The sequence below is a fragment of the Camponotus floridanus genome, unplaced genomic scaffold (genome assembly GCF_003227725.1).
Source record: "Camponotus floridanus strain SB8 unplaced genomic scaffold, Cflo_v7.5 scaffold98, whole genome shotgun sequence".
In the NCBI taxonomy this organism is placed as follows: domain Eukaryota; kingdom Metazoa; phylum Arthropoda; class Insecta; order Hymenoptera; family Formicidae; genus Camponotus; species Camponotus floridanus.
Window position 1 is genome coordinate 54,820 of NW_020229869.1, and position 21,647 is coordinate 76,466.

Here is a 21,647-nt window from a genome sequence, read left to right on the forward strand (position 1 = left end):
CGCACGTATAACATGACGCAATACATACATACATTTAATAATCATAATTACAATGAAAAATGTGGAATGAATCGATCGTTTGCAGATTTCTAATTTTATTTCTGCTTGTTTATTCGGTTTTCTATAGTTATTGCAGAACTAATCCGATAATTATTGATTAATAACGTAAATCATATATCATTAGTATTCTTCTATAATTTTTTTTTAATTAATAGCTTTAACTTTTTATGAAAAAAAGATTTGCTACATATTTATAGACTATTTATTATCAGTGATTTTCTTCTTTTGTTACAACAATAGAAATTAGCTATCTTTATAACTAATTGTAAATTATATGTTTAAGAAAGAAATGTTGCGCGCGTGCCTATCCAAAGTGCATTCATGTCGCCGATCGAATTAATTGACTGTTGCATTATTTTCACTTGTTTTATCGACGATATGTTCACAGCAATTAACAACCATTTTTTCCTTCGTGAATTATTTCCGCTTTATTTCCGCTTTATTTCCCGCTTCTCTATAACTTTATAACAGTATGTCGATGCACACTAATTCGCACCGTACGCACTTACGCGTGACCAATTGCTCCTCCATTTCCCGAGATTAATGAATATTTGCTGTACGCATAATTTAATTTAATTGTTGTCTACCTTCGGCACGATAGAATAAACCGTACAGCTTATCGAGGTTACGAAAAATAACGATAATATATGTAGAATTATGTATAAATATGCTTATCTAATATTATCATATTTATTATTATGTATATTAGTGTAGTAAAATTAAAGATATGTAGATTTTATACAAACTTTGAAAATGTTGTTACAAATACATAAGAAGTTATATAGGGTGAAAAACATAGATGTATTTTATCCAGACTGTGTCAAGAATTTTTTGAATTAAAAGTACGAATATAAAAATAAATATAACGGATTAAAGGATGTTCTTGATGCGAAGAAGTATTTATCTCGCGTTTTCTTATCGTTTTGCGTATCTTTTATTCTTGTAGCGAGATGAAATGCAGTTTTCCGATCGTCAGATTGTGCGCATAATTATCGCGGAGCTATTAAAGGCTGACTCATCCGACGTCGTTTATCGACTAAAAATTAACTGAATGTTCTTTCTTCATGAGAATCATAACGACGATGGTGATACGAGAAGAGGAAGAACGTAAGTAACCGGCGTCGGTGGAATCGATCCTAAATCACTCTTGATTCTCCTATACCGCGTTTCAGTCTGCTGCGCCAATGGCAGTGCTCAATTTCCGCTCGCATCCACCTGTACCTTTTTTATTTATCCTGCACATGTTCCGAGATAACCTGATGCTGCGTTTTACAGGCGAGGCAACGAGCCAGCAACCGCTCGCAATATCATCGGGTCAGAACAGGCGTGCACTAGATAATATTATGATCTTACCGTTGCTCTTGGAAGGCAAACTACTTAAGCTTCTTTTGGAAATGAAGAGACCTAAATTAAGTAACGTATTAATCGAAACTTATAGGGGAATAAAAGTAGAAGAATAACAAAAATTAATTCTTTTTAGAATGAAAAATGTTTGCATAAAACAGAGATTAGCAAATGACATGTATATTTATCAATGACTTGTAAAATTAATTTAAAAATATGATTATCACAATACATAAACTCTCTTATCTGATAAGTACAGTGAATTCCTGTGTAGTGTGATGTTTCTACAACGTGGATTCGTATAACGTGGTAAATTATATCCTCATATAACACGATAGATAAATTTTACACTTTGCGAAAAACTTGATGTCCTTTTTATAATAAATAATATATTTTTTCGAATTTTGTATAATCTATAAATATCGTTTACAAGAGTCTATTATCTTTAGCTCAAAGTTAATTTATACATTTATACAGGATGTCCCAGTTATCTTCCGTCATCTTTTAAAGACAGATTCCTGGGATCATCTGAAGACGATTTTTCCTCAACAAAAATGTCGAGGCACTAATAATTTTCGAATTGTAAGTGATTGGAAATAAGGGGTTTTTCGTAAACTAAGCTTTGTAGAAATAAAATATTAACAAAACCACATTCTCTTTGATTAATTTTCAATAGAGTTTACTTTAGTTGAGTTTTAATTTAAGACTTAATTGCAAATATATATGATGAAAATCGGGAACATGCAGAAAATGATGGCCTTCATTGACATTTTCGCTGAGGAAAAATCGTCTTCAAATGATCCCAAGAATCTGTCTTTGAAAGATGACGGAAAAATAACTGGGACACTCTGTATATATATATATATATATATATATATATATATATATATATCAGAAAGAAATTACAAAAACGTGTTCAATTTATTTTCTCAAAAACTTATTTTTTTATTTTATGATTTTTACTCAATTTTTACTAGTTATAAAATATAGAATATTTTTATTATCTTGTATATAAACCAACTTATATATAATTTATGAAAATACTTTCTAACAAAGATATTTTTTGATATTTTGTTCTTTACGACACGCAAAGCTTCCTTTCACATCTTGTTCGCGATGTACGTCGCGACCGACGTACGCTGATTTAAAAGTTGATAACATCCCATTATGGTTAAATAACTACTAACCGGGAGTAGTGCTCGTTGGGTCTGACCGTGGATAAAATAAAGCGGCATACTGCGGCTACGCTCTACAAAGCAGCGGAGAAAATGCTCTCGCCTAACGCGATACTATACGTATAGGTACGCATATACGTTTTAATTCATCGCCACGCCTTTAATATAAAAAATGAGAAGAAATCTATAGAATTTAAAAAGTAAGAAAATTATAGTCCACATCAGAGTGTACTTAATGTCGTGTAATGTTTTTCTTTTAAGATTTAACGTATATCTCTTTGAAACTAGAAGAGAGAAAATTATTAGAAGATTGATCCTAAGTGCGAAAAATTAATGCTAATATTTTTTTAATAAAATGTTAGAATATTACGATTATTAGCAAGATATACTTTTTTAAATACTATATCTCTCGATCGAGATGAAGCAGCGAACGATTTCACTCGCTTTATGCAGCCGTTCCCACCATCTACCATCTGTCACCTTTCGGGAACACCTGCTTATCGAGTGTTAAGTTCCACGTAAGAGGAATCATGAGCAAGTATTTCCTTATTATACTTTCTTATCTTCACTGTCATTCGCGGATGTAAAGAAGAAAGTATAATATATATGCCATGGATTTAGAATCAATTCCGAATCTCCATTTAATTTGTGATTAAAATATTTCAGTTTGTCATTAACTTTAATAGCTGATAATGAGTCTTACATGAGGAGAATATACAATTTTAATTGTCAAAAAAATGCACTAAAGATTATACATTAAATACATTCAAAATAGCATTAAAAAATTACAGAAGTCTACGATAAAAATTGAACGGATGATTTTATTCGGGGAATTAATGTAAAATTTTTTTGACTTTGCAAGAAATCGCGTGTTCAACGATAGTTTGCCAATGAGGGTATTCTATCGAATATGGCGGTACCCAACTCGCACCCTCCTCTTCCGCGCTACTCGATAATTACGCTAGCTCATTTCGCATCTAGTTACAGTTACTCGCAATGAATGGCATCACGTCGCAATGTTAATTTCTGCGACTCGAGTATGCGTAATATATACGCTTTTCGTCCCGGGGAAGTCATTAATTGCATGCGTAAGGAATGTGATTTACATCGTGAACCGTTCACGATGTAAATTTGTCGCACGAGTACTTTGTCAAGCGCAACTTCGAGCTCCTCAACATACTCTAAATTTTTAGAATTTATATTCGAAATTATATTTTGAAGCGTATCACGATATATAATTAAAGAAATAAAAATAAAGCATGCGAAGCGTTTCTTAAGGTATTTTTTTACGCGCAGTACTTCAATTTTTCCTAATAATTTCCTATCCAATCTCGAAATTTATGTGTTGATTAAATGATTTGATATGAAGATTACATATTAATACAGAATTCTTTTTTTTCCGCACCAAGTTTCAAAGACCAATCGTTTAGAACTATACCACTTAATTGCACGCGAGCCATTCGTTGCCGCACAATGCGCCGAGTTGCACCGAGGGTCAAAGTGACTTTCAACTATACCTGGCGAATCTCGCAATTAACGATCACGCCCCTCGCCAAGAAGTAGCGCCGTAATTGAGCCTCCTTGGTAGAAAAACGAACGCACAGACCACTTTTTCTCCGACAATTAATTGCCGCGACGATGTTGACCGGCCTGTGTTATATAATTAAATAAAATAAATGTGTCTATATTTTTTTTAAATAAATTTATATGAATTATACGATAATAAATGCGGAAATTATACGTTGACAATTATTTATAAATATTTTCTGCAAATTAAAAGAAGGATAGATAGTTCAATTCGAATGCACACGAACGATCGCCGATTATTCGACCGCAGGAAAGGCCGTGCCATTATCCGATGACTAATCGAAGTATTCGTCTGATCGATTAATGATGGCGATACAAGCGGTGTATCCGGTCTCGGTACACCTGTCCGTTTCAGCCGGCTGAAACGCGCGATGTCGATAGAATCGAAATCGGGGCGGGGATTTGCGGTCGCGGTCGATTAACTTACGTAATCACGCAAACGCAGGAAGCGGTACAAATAGGCGCCGTCATTTTGCGCGTCTGTTTCGTAGAGCAAGGCGATTTTATTTTTGCGACGTATGCGCGGAAATTGTCAGATCTGATCGCCGTCAATCACGAGTGCGTTTTAACGGTGTCAACTGGCGATGCTTATCGGAGACGCGACAAAGGAGCGCGGCTTTTGTTACCTAATTATCGCAGCCATGCAGCTGGGGTCAATGAACTCGACCGTGTGCGAAGTCACGAGCCGCGTTGCGAGCAAGCGTGCGTCTTGTCGCGCAACACACGCGAGAATTTCTACGCTTTACCATAGGATCGCGCTAATTGCTGCTTGTTACCCCTTCATCGTTGCTATAAAAACCACGCGTGCACGGAGCACGCTTTGTTGCTGGTTTCCCGACCGGCTGTCCTTGCACGTTGCAATTTATATCGTCTTGTGAAGCCCGAACTGAGTGGCTATCAATATTTGTATATTATTAAAGAATATTTTTTTTCGATTTAATAACATCGCGATACACTCTCTTGTTACATATTAATGTATAAGTAATGTAAAAATGGTGTAAAAGAAAAATTCAAAGTCATAATTCTCGTGAGTGCATTTTCTATAGGTTTTCTTCAGAATGAGCAAAGTTTGAATGGATTTTATCGATCGAACATCACTTGCTTTATTCTTCGCGCATAATAGGTAATTTATCATCGCGTATATTTGCACCATAAAAGTGGTACTGACTTGGACAAGTCGGTACCTACAATCGAAGGGAACGGGTTCGCCATCATGACAGTTTTATTATCCTTTTATGCAACATTTACGCGCGCGCTCGAACGAAAGAGTTACGACGATAAGAGGTGCAATCGAACAAAAATTGATCGAAGGATATGATGGCACAAGCTGGCACACCTGGTCATCCTTGTGACATTTGTTAAGGTTAAATTATAGAACCGACACTCCAACCATGTTATCTTTAATTTTCTCGAAAAATAGATCACCGAGTCGAAAATCAACAGATTAAAAGAAATTATAATGAAATAATTAAATTGACAGTAATAACACATTTAATCGATATTTTATTTTTTTAGTTCTACAAGAAAATAATATTTGAATAATCTGAATATTATTATATTTTTAGAATAGATATACAAAAAATTGTTTATTATAAATCAATTTCGAGTTTTTCTCTTTCTTTTTTTCATCATATATTTACAGTTAAAGATATAATATATTAAAATTAATTTACCACTAATACTCTATAAATATTAAAGTAATTTAAAAATTAATGAATCATTTTTACAGTGATTTGTTTGTAAAGATTCTTCCTCAAAGGAAATATTGCGCTTAAAGAGAATTTGCGAATGTTTCATTCGACGAAGCAAGTATCATGTTTCAGAATAACCAAGAATTTAATTAGCTCCTTAGCAAGCTCACAAAGGCGCGACGATACATCTAAAATTAAAGCAATCTAAGTTTGATTTTAGGTGAAACACACATAATTGCATAAATACATTTTTTTTAAATCGGGACTTTTTCGCGTATATAAAAATATTATCTTATAATTAATTATTCTAATTGCTTTTGTGGTCATTATTTCACTTAAAGAAATCATTTCACTGGTATATACAATTTTTATTTAATAGTTTTATTTGACAGTACTTATAAGAAATATTGATACGTGTATTAAAATCCACATTAAATTTGAAGTTAATAAAAATAAAAGGCTAAGATGAAACGCATTTGAAAAAATTATCTTATAATTATTTTATATCATTGGAGGAGAATCTCTATTTAGTAAAATAAAAAAGAGTGAATTTTAACACATTGTGCTAAAACTATATAAAATCAATTTTTCACTATGTTTCAGGAATTATGCTTCTCATGTAAATTTAGCATCTATTGTTTTGATTTAAATAACATAGAATATCAAAGGGAGACATAAGATTAAATTCATTTGCGAGTCTTTGTTCTGGTCTATCACGTGCATTCGTTACTATGCAATCACTGCTATGCAAAGTATACTCTTAAAATGCGTATCGCATGCAACTGTGTGTGTCCCGGCACGCATATTCCTGATGCTGCCTCACGTTGCGAATTGCCAATCAGCTGCATCCTGCGACCCAATTCCCTCTTTTTCTCTCTCTCTTTCTCTTTTTCATTCTCCCTCATATCTCGCTCTTTATTATTTTGTTCATTTTAACGCTCATAAGTAACGGCTATTAAGATTCGAGAATTTAACGAATCTTCGTAAAAGCAAGTAGGTTTTTTTTGAATGGCATGAATGCTAATAATACGAAGTAAATACAACATTTAATGATGTATATGAATAAGTAATAAAACTGTGTCTGCATATTTTGAATATTATGCAAGATGTTCCAAAATTGATTGAATCAGTGCTCTCTCTCTTTTCCTTGCACAATTACAAGTTGAATCAAATTAAGAATATTTTAACAATAATCTGATAAAATATAATGTCTTTGATATCTTAATTTACAATGTGTTAAATATTTTGAAAAGTTTTTATATATTTCACAAATTGTTATATATTTTATTATTTTATATAAACACTTCTTTTTTTTCGAACCTAAATAAAAATCAATTGTCAGGCGCAATAATCTCATGACTTTCTTTAGTGTCATATTTTTTTCTTTATGACCTATTTCATTATACATATAGGTACTTTGTACATATAATACATTTATTTTAATAAATTTTCTCTGGTCTTGTCATGAAACGAATGTTTGGTCGATACGATGCCTCCTGACTTCGATATTGGCCTACATTGCTTTCACTTTTGCCGTATCTTTACTTTCCCATGGTCACGCCGCGAGGATTATTCGAGTTATATTGAATTGCTTTACCACGATTTACGAAAGACTCTGGAGAATTGCATCGTGTAAAACACGACATCGCGATTGCACATATAAAAAAAAGTAGAATGGAAACTGTTTCGCAAAATTGTCGGTAAACATGATATATTCAAAAGAAGCTAGAAGAAAATTTACTTGTATAAATGTTATTTTTTCCACACTTGTACTCTAATTAAACGATTAAACTCAAATCTTAAATCTTCCTTCGAAAATTTCGAATAACACCGAGACGTTGTGTGATCATCGAACGCAGCTGTGTAAAGCGCGATAATTTACAAGTACTATATTACACGTATTTTTCCTTGATCGAGATACACATGCCTTTTCTGAGATTTATCGCTAACGAGATGCTCGCTTTGGCTCGCCTTTATAACATATGGCGTGCATCTGCCATCCTGTGAATCGCGTGATAAAAGAAATCGCTTTCATTAAACAGTTCTTGCTCTTTGCTCAATATTTTTGTATTTTACCATTATTGTCCTCTCTATCATATATAATATCTTGTATAATCTCTAATATCTTATAATATATTTCATATATAATATATTTAATTATAATTTTTAATTTAGGTATTGCTATACCTTACCTTGGCATACCCTTACCTAAGTATTGCTATTAAATTTAATTTCAATTACAAACTCATTTAATCAAATTTAATTAAATAATTAATTTTTAAATTTACACATATGTACAAAATTTATGTATAATATCTACATAATCCTTTGTGGTTTGCATTAATGGCAAATAGTTACTTGCGTGTCAAGCAGGAGCGGTTCCGTTCATTTCCATAATGTAAGTCTGTACGTATGACATTAAACTTCGCGCATGTGCGTGCGTGAATGAAACACAGTTGGGTGCAACGTTACACATGATAATCGTTCATTATATGATATCGTGAAAGTGAAATTGTGGGAGTTTGGAAGAAATTACTACTCCACTTTTTCCGCTAATTTTTCCCGACTAATTCGAAATCTGCATATACGAATCGGATGAAATTCGCGATAAGTCATTTTATTATCAATAAGGAAACATCGACGTTTGCATAGATGTAGATAATATATGTATTTGTATAGATAAGAAATCTGATCCGGGCAATATGTCTGCATTCTCACATACAATTGCGTGATCAATTTTCCGTTTTAATAATCTATCATCAGAATCGTGTTATTGAAAATCAAGCGTATATATAAGCAGGAAGTTGTTGGAGATTCTCATTAATAATGCAGATACGGCCGCTTTATTTTGGGCGGTCAACACTCAAATTATTTTAACACGTGGTAACCTACATAAACTACTTTGATATTTTAAGAATTATCTTATTATTCATCGAGAATGATCCAACCGAAATAACCGTAATAACACTACAACATTATTCAGGATATTATTATCACTCGCCCGGATAAAATAATTTATTATATTGTTTCTAAGATTTTTAAAAAGTTAATTAATTTTTAATATTGCTTTAATGAGACAAACTAACGGATACAAAGTAACAAATTATTCGTAGTTATAATACTATGAATCATTATATTGTAATCCTCGTCTTTCACTATTGGTGCATTTATAGAAATAAAAAAAGGAAAAATTAAACAGCAAGTACTCGCAATAATTTTATATTACTCGCTGCAATGACTCGCTTGTTTCGCAATTGGAGGAAGTTGAATATATAATACGAGTTTTTAGAGTTTTCGAGTGAAAAGTCAGTAGTAATGAATGCGAAACAGAGAAAATAGTACAACGTAAACTATTCTGAAAACGAGCAGTTAAAAGATCCAGAGCAGAGAAATATAATTTGTATGAGTTACACACTTTTTTCATTGCATCACATAAGAATCGACTATTAGAGAGGATATCTGGCGCGTTTCTAAAATAGTATTAGCAGCCAATTCGAAACGTTTAATATAAACGAGAGCGACAAATACATCCGGCATTATAGGATCTGCAATCAGGGTCGTGATCCACTATTACAACCCGTCGTAATTCGTTCGAGTCCTTAAGCACAAGCAAGAGCTGTTTCAAACCATTCGCTAACGATCTATGATTTGCAATGTTTTCTCTCGAGTACGGAAGGCGAGCGCCCTCGAAATTATTGAATCATACCCGAGATTTAATTTATAGAGTTCGCGGCGGCTGGCGACTTATACGTTGCCCGACTTATACGAACCAGCTGTTGCGTGTTATAGATACCGGCATAGGCTGGCCAGATAGGTGCAATTATTTTAAGACTAGCACAATGTCTTCGGGCGATGCGTGCAAGCAATATGCACTTGGAAGCCACTTTCACTGTACAAACAATGAGAAATGATGATTACTCCAATACGAGTAAACTATCGAAGCGTTACATATAAAACTCAAGCATTTTTACTATGCGGTTCGTAGTTTGCTTGTTTTTCGCGATTATGATGCACATTTTTTCACGCAGTCATCATGAAAGCATTGTTGATCCCATGTTATTAATCTTCTATTGTACTATTTTTCTTTTGACGCATATGTAAAAAATGATCCAAGTTTTTTATTCTTATTGTTAGTCCAATTTAAATTTATTTATTATTATTATATATTATGTAAAAATTATAAAAATTGCTGCTAACATACTTGCTGGAATAATTATTTAATTAATTTATTCGAAGTTTTCAGTATATATATATATAGTTTTTATAAATTTTGTATTATATAAATCTAATCGAACTTGATACATATAAGCGAAAATGATTGTTTTTATAGCGATAAAGCTTCAAATTAAACTTTAATCAAACACACACACATATATATATATATATATATATATATATATATACATTCTTTTAATATTATCAATTAATCAATTTATCAATTAATCAATTTGCTGTAAATAATGAAATATTTATAATTAGAATTTTTATTTTAAAGATGATACTTAAAAAATTAAATTTTATGTAAAGAGGTTAAGAATTGGATTCATGGTCAGAGCGAGTACCAGAATCACAGACAAGATGACAACTGGCCAACGTATGTCCTTATATTGATGCAGTGATCGATAAATTCCATAACAGGACGCTGTCGATTAGTGTTATATAAACCTTCACAAATCGATAAAATCACCGATAGATCCATCAATCGAATTTCCACTGCAATTCATCAATGTTCGTCGTTATAATAATCTTTTCTACTATAATCTAAAATAATTTTGAAATATTCGACATTAATTACTTTTTTATTCGATCGTTGAATTTTTCATTAAATTTCTTTTTTAATAGGCATGTGCAAATTAATATATCCGAGTTCTAATAAATCGAAAGATTCGGCATTAACGAACTTTTTGAAAGTCATCGAATATTTTGCGCAATAGAAAGTGAAATCGTTACGGGCTACCAAAGAAAATGCGCTAACAGCGTACCTTATAAGTTTTTTTTTTCATGATGGGCAATGATCCGGCCTCTCACTGCATTTTAACGGTAAAGGTGGCACCTGATTTTCTGTTCGGTTACATAAAATAATGATTACTTGTAATATATAATTTTTTATTCAATGGCAATATTCTGCAATTAAATACGGTTTCCTAATTCTCATTTCATCGAGATTTGACACGACTGATATTATATATCAGAAAAATAATTTAAGAGATGCCTAATGTGCGCCGCTAAGTGGAATTGAAAATAGGGCTCTCAATGTCTATCAAAGTATGTATCACGAACATATGAGATCAATTGAGCTGCGTAAACGTATAATAGAAAATCGGATAGAAAGGAAGTCGCGTCCCCGGCAGTCCTACTTCTCGCGGCATCAATTTTGATCTTACATTATAATCAGAATCTCACGATTCAGTCATTGAATCTGCTAATTTAGCTACTTATAAAGGTAAAAATATCGAGGTAAAAATATCGTTTCGATAAGAGATGATCTCTAGTTCCAAAATTGGTATATTCGTTCATATATCATGTCAGTATCTAATAGGGACGAATAAAACATCGCAAATTATTCATCGGATTGCTTTTTTTACAGCTTGACATTTAATATTTCTTGATGTCGATAACAAGATTCAAATCGTTTCCATTTTCGTTAATCGGGACAATTATAAATCACTCAATTATATCTCGAGTTTATTTGAATTATACTTTCTTGTAGAAAAATATGGATTATGATTCTATAAAGTCAAGTATTTTAAAGTGAGAGATAATTTAGTGAAGTTATTATTGGTCTACTTTAATCTTTTATGTCATTGACAAATAATTTAGCATTGATCTACTCTAATAATTATAATTTCAAATTCACATATCATTTGTGTTGAACGTTTAAATATGTAGTTCTCATATTAAGATTCTCATGTTTATTAACATTTAATTATTAATTAATTATTGTAATTTCATGCATTTCCCAATAGGAATAAATGTCATTGAGAGAGATAATCGTCTGACTAAGTAATTACATTCTTGCATGTTTATGACACGTATGTGCATATAAGTATAAAGGCATACCTTATTAAAGTTATTTGGTGTTTTATGCATATTAATTTTTATTATTCTTTGTGTATGTGTGTGTGTGTGTATGCCAAATATTAATATGTCGATCTAGTTTTTTGAATATAAATTAACTTTCTAACATTCGAAAAAATTAAATTTACATATATCATTTGACTGTTCGTTACTTACACAAAAATATCATTTATGAATTTTTATTTGCATTTTCGCTATAAAAATTTAAAAAATGAACTTTTAGAGGAGTTAAAACTCATTTTACTGCCCACTCTTATAAAGTCGTATTACTATTACAAAGTTTTCAATCAATCAACTCAACTCGATAGGTTTTGAAAAAGCGATTGTTTATATCTCAAAATCAGATCCACTGTCAATTTTATACGCTTTGTACCGAAGATGCGAGGCGTGTCGATGGAAAGCAATTTATTCGACAGCAGACGATTCTTTTACGGGAATAAATTGCGTGAGAAAGTTCGTAGAAATTTTCACGGGTCAGCCTATAGAAACTCTGCTTCCTAGTTACTGACGTCTCGCGTGTCACAAACCCCATTATTCATCGACGACTCCCTTGACCTGCATTACAAATCGCTATCACCATCACCTTTTATCCGTCGATGAATTTTCAACAATTAAATCCTGACAATTTGATTCGAGACACTAGTCAGTAAGATCAATGGGACTCAATTGGAGAAAGTCGCGTAATGCCAATGTTTCCTATCATTTGATTCCTGTTCACAAAGATTTCACGTGAGTCCTATGCCCTCGTTTAGAAATTACAGTAATTTTCAATAATCGTTACATGGCACACACATCGTGATAGAATTATCCAATGCATAGATTAAACATTCCGAGTAAAATGTAATGAATGTAATTAGAAGTTGGTAATTAAAGATTGCGAAAGATTGTCTCGGGATCTTTTCTCGTTTCATTTTAGATATAATTATAAATAAGCTAAGTTGTTAAGTAAACATTTTGTGAATATGTAATGCCTTCTTTTATAAAATATTTATAGAAAAACACATTTATAATAGTAAATGTTAAAATCACTTTTTATTCAAACTTCTAAATATTATCTGAATAATATATTCATATTTCTAGAATTTCTAAAGAGTTTCTGCAAAGACAATTATATTTGCAATGTGCAGCTGATAGCTGGAATCCTTGAAGCTCAAACACGGCCTTCCTTCGATTTCATCTGGCGCCTACATATCGCCGCTAACAGATAGCCTCTCTGGTAAGATCGTTATAACGAGTATGCCATGAACTTGAGGCGCAACGAGTGCTTCCTCACGCAAGTCTAATATATCCATTCACGCGAGATATTTGCGTATTGAAATAAACGCGCTTTACGAGAATATTGTCGAGAAATGCAATATCAATAGTAAAAGATAAGATTTCCCCTTAGGAGAGTGCGCTACTGCGTGTGTAACCCGCATTGAGACTACGCATGTCCACCGACGCCCATTGTTCGTTCCAAGATTAAATAGATGCGCGTATATGTACCGTGTCGCGTTAAACCACGTCCTTGAGACACGGTACCGCGTTGACTATCGTACTCGACGAGTACTTCAAGTTTTTGCCTTTAGGGCTTAGCTCAGTCTGGTACGATGGACTCGTCCATATGCACTTGGATGAGGTAATGTTCACGATTTAGTAGATGGAAGTGTTTACGGACTTCTTGTGGGAGACTCAGTCTCGCGAATAATTTTTCACAAGACTTCCAGATTTTAATACTGGATGTGTTGTAAATTTATTTTTAAAATTATCTCTCGGAAGACACTTCTTGTATGTTTAGATTCTATAATAATTTTTTTTTTTTGAGTTAAATATTCAGATTCTAAAATTAAAGAAAAATTTCTAGAGATTATATAATCCTCTTTTCCAAATATAGAACGCGCATCCTCGTGTATAATTGTTTATACAGATATAGATTTCTATGATATATTAATATAAATTTTTTTTTCAAATTTACAATTTAATCTTTGAAGATGTAATCTCCGTTTATTTCCGACACAATTATCTCATCTTTAATTGTATCATTATATACCTTGCACGGTTACAACTTTTGGCTTTGTCATACATCAATTATGGCGGATTAATTAATCGCGAGCGAAATCGTGTAGAGAGACCGCGAATTTAAAGCGGGCGTGAATCTGAAACTTTATAATTAAGTAACTGGCTCGAAACGACGTTAGGTTTCGGTAAAAATATTTAACGTTATGCTCTTCGTTTGGTACGCTTTGCCGATACGTAGGAGTTACGCGGGCTTTTAACACCCACGCCGGTATCAGCTTTGAAGAGTGGTCGAGACGATAAAAATTGCCAATCAGATAATTAACATCACGAGGATATTCCATATTAAGAATCATACTTTATTCGCGAATTTGCATTTTACACCACAATATAAAATTAGTTTTTCAAGCGGATAGTAACAGCTATAATAATTACAGCTTTTCATTAAATGATATAGAATATTTCCTCTTTTTATTCTTTTACCTGAGGAAATTTTTGAACTTGTAAATTATCTTCTATTTATATCAATAAAAATCTGCTTTAAATTTTATATTAATTGCCGTTATTATTTTAATTAAAGATGATATTTTGCTTTTATATTTTTTTATTATTAATTACATTAAGAAGCTGATCGATCATTCATGGGAAAATTCAATTTAATGTATCAAGCCATTCGCGTATTGTGATACAAATATCTGACAGCGCTTATCTGTGTGCTACGACCTCGGGGCACGTCGGCGCAATCAACACATGGGACGTCTAAGAATCACGGCCCTTTACATCAAGATCTTCACTTAGTGAAGTCGAAGGCGGGTGAAGGTACGTGGAGCAAACGACGCGCGCCAACACGTGGAGGCGGACAGGATTCTCTCTCTTTTTCTTTCTCTCTTCTCCTGCACCATGCCTTACTTTCGTCCTGTTCTTCCTCATAAAGGCAGAGGCGCGATAGACACGAATAGAAAAAGGAAAAAAGAACAGCGAACGCGTAGGCATCAGCACGCTCCTTATAAGAGTGACACGCGCGTGCAATGACCGAGCCATTATTATGCGGATGATTACCGCGTGCGGGGGCCTCTCGTTGCATATAAACGGGGCTTACCCGAGGTCTTATCCTGTAGGTCGGAAAGAAAAGCCGCGATCGATGAATCATACGAAACTTCCATTCTAACTTTTCGTTCTTGAAACTGACAATTACGATGTGATCGATGAATAGTTCGGATGAATTTAATAATGTTTCAATTTGATAAATTTTATATAGAATGTGTGTGCATGTGTATGGGTTTTATATTGAGACGGAAACATTTTAAAGATTTTTATAAGTATGTGTTTTTGAAAATAATTTATTATATAGATAAATCGAATACATATATACTATTGCTCATTTTATGGATAGAATAAGGAATAAAGATACATATTATCAATGATTGAATGTATATGTAAATTTCAAGTTAGGATTTAAAATCAATGATCTTGAAATCGCGCGTAAATCGAAATTATATTCAATAAAGGAATTAAAATACATCGAAATTTTGATTGATCTCGAGACTGCGAATAAATTCGCAATTAACGTCGACATTCGGCGCGATGGAGGCTTTTGCCCTAGCGAACGCTTTGTTTTTCAGGATGTATGTGAAAAAGAGGCCTTGAGATAAGCATCGACGTATCATAAATCACGCGAACCCCTCACGTGCGTGCAGGCGGACTTCCCTTTCTCTCTCTTTTCCGTACCGCTAATAAAAGTTTGGCTTGTCGACATGGATTTACACGCTAAATAAATTACCTGCACTAATGATAATTTTATTTTGCTCATCTTGTACAATTCCATGAACAATTTCACTCTGTCAGTCATTATCCGTTAAATTCATGCCCGATAATAACGAGATGCAAATTAGTTTCGCTGTTGTTGATATCCTTATTAAAAGGACGCACGCTTTTCGAGATAATTAATATAAAACAATAAACATATAAAGCGACAGTTTAGTTGAAATTGCTTCCGCCATTGAAGGCCTATGATTCATTATCTTCTTTCGATGATGAAAAAGTTGTTTAAAATAGTATAATTTTAATTTTTTTAAAATACAATTTTATTTCTTAAGAAAATATCCCATCGATTGAATCGAGACAGAGATTTATTTTTAACTTTTCATATGCTACTAATAATAATACTAATAAAATTACTTTGTATTTAAGTTTATATCACACATAAATAATATAGTTTATCGCAGGTCATTTACAGCATTTACTTTTGTTTTAGATTTTTGCATGTTTCAACTATTTTTTACTCGCAAGATTTTTCAATTTTTTGGAAAATTAAAATTACCTGGAAAATTAAAATTACCTGGAAAAGGAAAATTAAAATTATATTGAAAATTATCAGTTTTTTATTAGAGGCAATATATAAATCTGTCTGTGCATAAAACCGTGAATAAAATAAATCCTTGAACGATGATGATGCTTGCCTTATCAAGAGATTGTCTGGCGGTAATGTGCTCGTCATCTATGAATCGCTCGTAAATTCCAGCGAATCAATTCGATATTTCGATCGGCGTGGCGTTTTATAGGAGCGATAGTCATTGGGGAGATCTTTAAACCTTGGTCCATTGCATTATTATGCGTCGCGCGACCTCGCATAAGAATCCGCTCTCGTCCTGTATCGTAGAGCAATTGTGTCTAACGAGTATTTAAAAGGAGCGTTTAAAGAGAAACAATGGTGAAAACGTGTGTGGGTGAACGGAAAATGCGGAGGCCGTGCTGCGAACAGCCTTCAATCCGAAAGGAGAGAATCGATCTTTCAAATCAAAAGATCGCTGGCCCGTTATCCAAGACATTGAATGTAGAGTGATTTGCAACTATGGCATGAAACGTTAATTTTCTTGATTAAATCTTAGTCAGGAAGCTTTACGAAAGAAAAATGGAAATTCTGATTTATTACAAATGCACAATAAATTAAAATTGAATTTATACTAAAAACTATACTATAATAGTACATAATATTTTATAAGTTAAAGATATTAAAGATTTATTATTTAATCGTCATTTTTTTGTGACATTTAAATCATATCATAAATTTTTAATTCCTTATAATTTAGACTATCGTTTTCAACATTTTTTTAAATAAAATTTTTTTAATAAAAATGAGGTTCTTTAATTTAAATAATGAATTCACTTTAATAAATATTATCTTAATCGTTAATTATTCTATCTGTAGATGAAAACATATACAGTATATCTAAAAAAGCATGTTCCCATCTCTCTTTGAATTACAGACTAGAAATTCAATTAATTAAATTCATTTGCAACAAATTAAATCGAGTCGTAAGAGAAATAATTAAGATATCTCAGTTAACTTTTGATTTATAAGTCATTGAAAATCAGAGGTTTGTGCTTATGTTACTAAATTATGTTACTAGAGTGATTCACAGACTATATATCAATCTTCTCTCTTGTGGTGATGAAAGGTACTCGAAGGTAATTCATGTGGAGTCCTCCATTTGCGTCGAATAAATAAGTGGTCGAACTTGTTTGAATACACGATCGTTGTGTCATGATTCGAATATACGTGGCGAATTCTCGATCGAATGAATATACTTAAGAATGTTTTAAAGCGCATATAATAACATCATTTGTTCCCAGACATCTTCCGGTTTCTCGAATAAATACACGAAGGTGAATCCGCTCGGAAGTATATCGGAGATAGACGAGCCCAGGTGTTTCGAGACACGATATTATCTGTCCGATATGATTCATCCGTTCATGGATAAAGATTCGTTTCCTTGCTTAGGGCGGATTATGCTTCCAGTGACACGTTGCAACATCGTGCTGTCTAAAACACCGCACGGAGGTGACCATACAAATAAAAAAATGTTAACTAGGTAGAAAAATTTCTCTGCGCAAACATTAATGAATCATAATTATCATTGTGAAAATTTTGTAATTATTTAAACAAGTAACATGGGAAAAATTTTCATCTCCTACAAACGTTGAAATGTCTTTATGATATCTTTTTATTTGGATATATAATTATTTCACACATTTTTTTATGGCTTTAAGATTTACATGTGGTACAGTAAAAAAAATATAACAATTCTTGCAAGAAAATCGAGTCGTAAGAGAAATAATTTTGTTTACATAATGAATAATATAGATAATGTAGATAAATAAAAATGAATCATATAGATAATATAGAATAATAATATAGAATAAAACTGAGTAGTATAGATAATATAGATATATAGAAATGAATAATAGAGATAATATAGAATAATATAGATTATCCAATTCTAAATTTATAAATCGCTTGAATATATTAAAATTTAAAGATCATGTTCGCTCTTCATCTTCGACGTTTGTCCTTTGATAGAGAAATATTACTTGAGAGAGACTTTGACACAAAAGCCCCGTTTTCTCTCGTACTTTCCTGTTGCTTTGCCGCTTGACTAGTCACGCTACGCACGCTGCATTAAAGACGCGCGACGGTAACGCGTATCACGCACAATCGGCGCCGGCGTCTTCGGCGTCGTGCGACGCGAATTACACGACGATAAAATAACGGGCATGAAGTGCATACCTACCATACGGGGGATTTCCACTTTCTTTCACAGTGAACGCAGAGTTCTGCGAGAGACAGTGCATACGGAATTCTAGACTTGACATCTCTGTCTCGATATTCTTATCAATGACTACGCACGTGTGAAATAAATTTGAATATATATTTTTTAAATATATTCTAATATATATTTTGCGAGTATTTTTATATATTCGCGCACTATATATTTACATATAAATATTAGATATCATTTTATATTATATATTAGATTATGTAGTAATGTGTTTCTCTTTGATCAACGATAATTTATTAATCTATTTAGAAATCTTTTCTGTGAATATATATAATAATTATAAAATATAAATGCAACAATGTATGTCGCTCGAATTTCTTTTGGCAGATCGATTCGCAAGAGAGAAAATAATGAAAACTCTTTTTCCCAGATGATGCGATTTCAGACAGATTATCTATGCAGCTGTATCTCTCTAGATGTTGTATCTTTTTGTTCGTATATATCTTTACAAAGGAAGATGCGCGGTCAGTCGTCGAAATCGAATTTGCAACTGACATATTAAAAAAAAAATGCAACCAACTCACAGACGTACTCGATCTAATGCAATTACTGCTCGTTAACGTAACGTTTTCTCGTTAAAGATACAACCGGTGAAAGTATTGGAATCGAGAGGAAGAATATTATTACGCCATGTCGTTAGATACATCGGCCTAAATTCGAATCGTTAAGCAAAGTTCTTCATGACCGATGCAATTACCGGGTCCGTTTATAATTAATGGCGATCGGTTGTTCCCGTCGTATGAATTTCCATTATCGCTGATGCTCCAGTGAAAATAAGGATGCGCATCTCTCAGTAATCGATATAATTATCTCATTCGCTCCTATCCCATAAGTGCATTTCGGTGCAATCGGATCGTGAAAACAACCTCTTTGCATTGCAAGAGAAACGAACGGATATTAGACCTCAATAACTCGATTCTCTTTGCTTTATTCTAGCTACGTCGAGAGCAGTAGTTTCTATATGGAAACAACCTCTTAGGAGTCTGAGTATTGTTTCACAATACAACACACATAGTTCATTATCTCTTCATGCGAACGCTATAATTTCTGTACACATGCAAATTTTCTAAGTCTTCACGTGTTCTAGAAATTTGAAATAAAATCCGATAATTTTAATAAAATTATAAAATATAAAATAAAATTATAAAGTATTTTTTCAAAAGAAAATCAACGATACCGATGCTTGCTTAAGGATGTTTTGTACCTATTTTCAAAATATTGAGAATTTAATGAAAATTGTACAGAATGTCCTTACATATGTTTAGAATCTTCAGTACAATTTTTAAATCGATTCACTAAATCGTTCACAAGTTATAAGGATTTCAATTTGCACCGAATTAACATGTGTTCTTATGGGAAACGTATAACCACGTCGATTCAAATGACGAAAACACATGGAAATAATATTCAGAATTTATTTAAAATTTGCAAAAGTTTAGATATAGAGGAAATATTTGGTCAAATAATATTATACAAGTACTAACTGGTTAAAAAGATATTAAATATAATTTAATGAGTTAGTCATGTATCTGTCACAAGGTGAAATTCTCTACCAAAAGTTAATCATTTCGATTAACAAAATTCGGAATATTTCAAAAACGCATTAAAAAATACATCTCTGCACTGTAGCTAGAAGCTCAAATTGTAATATTCCACATAATTTCTCATATTCAAAATACACCAAAAGTGGATATTCGTCAATACTGATTTTCAGCTACTTTTTGCTGGGATTGTACATACAAAACATCCTTAACTGCACGTGATGAGAAAACTATACAATTCGAAATGCAAATTTGATCAATGCAAATCCTCGTGACTTTGAATGTATTATTCCGATAATTATTGCATGCAAAATCAAGTAAATCGAATTAATAAGTACTGAGGATCACAAAGTATAATGCAGCGTTGCAAAACTTTCGATATTAATTTTAATGAGAAATTCTTCGATTGATTTGTGTGTAATCGATTTAATGCAGTATGTTCGAAGTGACATCGGTTTTGAAAAATATGTATATCTCGCGAAAGTGTTGTGAGGCATTGAAAATATTGTCTGTCACGAGCGTGAGATATCGGACGGGACATGTCTGTCGAATAATGGAAGGACTCGCTTGATCTCTCTCGCGGGAACGAGGCAGAAATTGCACTTTCGAATGCGATAAATTAGGTCGATTATCGGCGTAATTTCTGCTGTCACGGTTCGTTTGTGCGCGGGTGTGTTCCTTGGAAAGGAACGACCGATGCGACGGTGAGATTGACGATGAGCCAAAGGAGATGTGCTAGACTTGGCGGATCACTAGCACGTCCGTTGCGGATAACGCGCCTTACTTATGTAGAATTAACGCGTGTCTTATCTTCGCAGGAAAGTGTACGGTTTCACCGCCACGCACTCCTCGTTTCATAAAACTAGGTTTATTATATCAGAAAAGATCTTGGGTAGTAAGCAGTGAGCACAAGTTGTTCCATTGTCTATTTAAACACAAATTCAGGACTTTTTAATCGGAATTATTAATTATTAAATATTTTATCATTACTAAATTTAAAGATAATTTAGAAATTCTTTCACATCATTAACATATTTTGTAGTTATCGTGTCTAATATTATAAGTTTCATAATTTTATAAAATAAGGTTTACATTATTATCAGGAATAATTTTTAAATTAAAAATATGATTTTTTCTTCTTATATGAAAAATAAATATGTATGTATAATTTACTTGTATTCAAGTTTATAAATTAATATTATAAAAGCATTATAAGAATTTACAAATATTGTTATAATAATAAGAAATACAGAATTTGCAAATATTACAATAATAATACATATTCAATTATTCTTCGCCTATTAAAATAATTAAGTCAGACTTGAGCTACAATTTGTGTTAGAATTCTCTTTATAATTTCTCTTTATAATTGTCGTGTATTTCCCCATGTATATCTTAATATCTCTTCTGCTATTATATATTGATTCTTATAATTATATAAAATTATAAAGTGAACACAGTCGGGAATTGTAAATTTTAAAAAATTTTAGTCTGATTCGTTCATTTCTATTTTAAATTATACGAGCAGTTTACTAAGTGGATCTCTCCTCTATTGTT

General features: G+C 32.5%; 1 protein-coding gene across 6 annotated transcripts in view; it reads left to right on the forward strand.

Annotated features, from left to right (window-relative positions):
* Positions 1-21,647, forward strand: part of LOC105248496 — a 58,019-nt gene that overhangs the window by 30,135 nt on the left and 6,237 nt on the right. The window contains exon 2 of one of the 6 annotated variants that reach the window (XM_025415129.1): positions 13,063-13,151. The exons of the other annotated variants lie outside the window; for them this stretch is intronic. The gene's annotated coding sequence lies outside the window, so the exon portion shown is untranslated. The remainder of the gene's footprint in view (positions 1-13,062; positions 13,152-21,647) is intronic. 6 annotated transcript variants of the gene reach the window in all.